Here is a 3,559-nt window from a genome sequence, read left to right on the forward strand (position 1 = left end):
GTTGTAGTATAGTCTGAAGTCAGGGAGCCTGATTCCTCCAGCTCTGTTTTCCATTCTCAAGATTGCTTTGGCCATTCGGAGTCTTTTATGTTTCCATACGAATTGTGAAATTTTTTGTTCTAGTTCTGTGAAAAATGCCATTCATAGTTTGATAGGGATTGAACTGAATATGTAGATTGCTTTGGGTAGTATAGTCATGTTCACAATGTTGATTCTTCCAATCCAAGAACATGGTATATCTCTCCATCTGTTTGTATCATCTTTAATTTCTTTCATTAGTGTCTTATATTTTCTGCATACAGGTCTTTTGTCTCCTTAGGTAGGTTTATTCCTAGGTATTTTATTCTTTTTGTTGCAATGGTAAATGGGAGTCTTTCCTTAATTTCTCTTTCAGATTTTTCATCTTTAGTGTGTAGGAATGCAAGAGATTTCTGTGCATTAATTTTGTATCCTGCTACTTTACCAAATTCATTGATTAGCTTTAGTAGTCTTCTGGTAGCATCTTTAGGATTATCTATGTATAATATCATGTCGTCTGCAAAGAGTGACAGGTTTACTGCTTCTTTTCTGACTTGAATTCCTTTTATTTCTTTTTCTTCTCTGATTGCTGTGGCTAAAACTTCCAAAACTATGTTGAATAATAGTGGTGAGAATGGACAACCTTGTCTTGTTCCTGATCTTAGAGGAAATGGTTTCAGTGTTTCACCATTGAAAATGATGTTGGCTGTGGGTTTGTCATATATGGCTTTTATTATGTTGCGGTAAGTTCCCTCTATGCCTACTTTCCGGAGGATTTTGATCACAAATGGGTGTTGAATTTTGTCGAAATCTTTCTCTGCATCTATTGAGATGATCATACGGTTTTATCCTTCAGTTTGTTAATATGGTTTATCACATTGAGTGATTTGCATATATTGAAGAATCCTTGCATTCCTGGGATAAACCCCACTTGATCATGGTGTATGATCCTTTTAATGTGCTGTTGGATTCTGTTTGCTACTATTTTGTTAAGGATTTTTGCATCTATGTTCATCAGTGATATAGGCCTGTAGCTTTCTTTTTTTGTGACATCTTTGTCTGGTTTTGGTATCAGGGTGATGCTGGCCTCGTAGAATGAGTTTGGGAGTGTTCCTCCCTCTGCTGTATTTTGGAAAAGTTTGAGAAGGGTGGATGTTAGCTCTTCTTTAAATGTTTGATAGAATTCGCCTGTGAAGCCATCTGGTCCTGGGCTTCTGTTTGCTGGAAGATTTTTAATCACAGTCTCAATTTCAGTGCTTGTGCTTTGTCTGTTTATATTTTCTATTTCTTCCTGGTTCAGTCTTGGAAGGTTGTGCTTTTCTAAGAATTTGTCCATTTCTTCCAGGTTGTCCATTTTACTGGCATATAGTTGCTTGTAGTAATCTCTCATGATCCTTTGTATTTCTGCAGTGTCAGTTGTTACTTCTCCTCTTTCATTTCTAATTCTATAGATTTGAGTCTTCTCCCTTTTTTTCTTGAGTCTGGCTAATGGTTTATCAATTTTGTTTATCTTCTCAAAGAACCAGCTTTTAGTTTTATTAATCTTTGCTATTGTTTCCTTCATTTCTTTTTCATTTATTTCTGATCTGATCTTTATGATTTATTTCCTTCTGCTAACTTTGGGATTTTTTCGTTCTTTCTCTAATTGCTTTAGGTGTAAAGTTATGTTGTTTATTTGAGATTTTTCGTGTTTCTTGAGGTAGGATTGTATTGCTATAAACTTCCCTCTTAGAACTGCTTTTGCTGCATCCCATAGGTTTTGGGTTGTCGTGTCTCCATTGTCATTTGTTTCTAAGTATTTTTTGATTTCCTTTGGGTCATTGTGTTTTCATTGTCATTTGTCTGTAGGTATTTTTTTACTTCCTCTTTGATTTCTTCAGTGATCTCTTGGTTATTTAGTAGCGTGTTGTTTAGCCTCCATGTGTTTGTATTTTTACAGATTTTTTTCCTGTAATTGATATCTAGTCTCATAGAGTTGTGTTCGGAAAAGATATTTGATATGATTTCAATTTTTTAAAATTTACCAAGCCTTGATTTGTGACCCAAGATATGATCTATCCTGAAGAATATTCCATGAGCACTTGACAAGAAAGTGTATTCTGCTGTTTTTGGATGGAATGTCCTATAAATATCAATTAAGTCCATCTTGTTTAATGTCTCATTTAAAGCTTGTGTTTCCTTATGTTTTTTCATTTTGGATGATCTCTCCATTGGTGAAAGTTGGGTGTTAAAGTCCCGTACTGTGATTATGTTACTGTCAATTTCCCCTTTATGGCTGTTAGCATTTGCCTTATGTATTGAGGTGCTTCTATGTTGGGTGCATAAATATTTACAATTGTTATATCTTCTTCTTGGAGTGATCCCTTGATCATTATGTAGTGTCCTTTCTTGTCTCTTGTAATATTCTTTATTTTAAAGTCTATATTGTCGGATGTGAGAATTGCTACTCCAGCTTTCTTTTGATTTCCATTTGCATGGAATATCTTTTTCCATCCCCTCACTTTCAGTCTGTATGTGTCCCGAGGTCTGAAGAGAGTCTCTTGTAGACAGCATATATATGGGTCTTGTTTTTGTATCCATTCAGCAAGCCTGTGTCTTTTGGTTGGAGCATTTAATCCATTCACATTTAAGGTAATTATCAATATGTATGTTCCTATGACCATTTTCTTAATTGTTTTGGGTTTGTTTTTGTAGGTCCTTTTCTTCTCTTGTGTTTCCCACTTAGAGAAGTTCCTTTAGCATTTGTTGTAGAGCTGGTTTGGTGGTGCTGAATTCTCTTAGCTTTTGCTTGTCTGTAAAGCTTTTGATTTCTCCATCAAATCTGAATGAGATCCTTGCCAGCATTTGTTGTAGAGCTGGTTTGGTGGTGCTGAATTCTCTTAGCTTTTGCTTGTCTGTAAAGCTTTTGATTTCTCCATCAAATTTGAATGAGATCCTTGCAGGGTAGAGTAATCTTGGTTGTAGGTTCTTCCCTTTCATCACTTTAAGTATATCATACTACTCCCTTCTGGCTTGTAGAGTTTCTGCTGAGAAATCAGCTGTTAACCTTATGGGAGTTCCCTTGTATGTTGTCATTTTTCCCTTGTTGCTTTTAATAATTTTTCTTTGCCTTTAATTTTTGTCAGTTTTATTACTGCATGGCTCAGCACATTACTCCTTGGGTTTCTTCTGCCTGGGACTCTCTACACTTCCTTGACTTTGTTGGCTCTTTGCTTTCCCATGTTAGGGAAGTTTTCAACTAGCATCTGTTCAAATATTTTCTTGGGTCCTTTCTCTTTCTCTTCTCCTTCTGGGACCCCTATAAGGCAAATGTTGGTGCATTTAATTTTGTCCCAGAGGTTTCTTAAGCTGTCTTCATTTCTTTTCATTCTTTTTCCTTCATTCTGTTCTGCGGCAGTGAATTCCACCATTCTGTCTTCTAGGTCACTTATCCGTTCCTCTGCCTCAGTTATTCTGCCTTTGATTCCTTCTAGTATATTTTTCATTTCAGTTATTGTATTGTTCATCACTGTTTGTTTGTTCTTTAATTCTTCTAGGTGTT

At 35.7% G+C, this 3,559-nt stretch overlaps 1 protein-coding gene across 1 annotated transcript in view; it reads left to right on the forward strand.

The window, feature by feature from the left end:
* DYNC1I1 (dynein cytoplasmic 1 intermediate chain 1) overlaps positions 1-3,559 on the forward strand; it is a 495,519-nt gene that overhangs the window by 58,100 nt on the left and 433,860 nt on the right. The window lies entirely within an intron of this gene.

This window comes from Physeter macrocephalus, chromosome 5 (genome assembly GCF_002837175.3).
Source record: "Physeter macrocephalus isolate SW-GA chromosome 5, ASM283717v5, whole genome shotgun sequence".
Taxonomy (NCBI): domain Eukaryota; kingdom Metazoa; phylum Chordata; class Mammalia; order Artiodactyla; family Physeteridae; genus Physeter; species Physeter macrocephalus.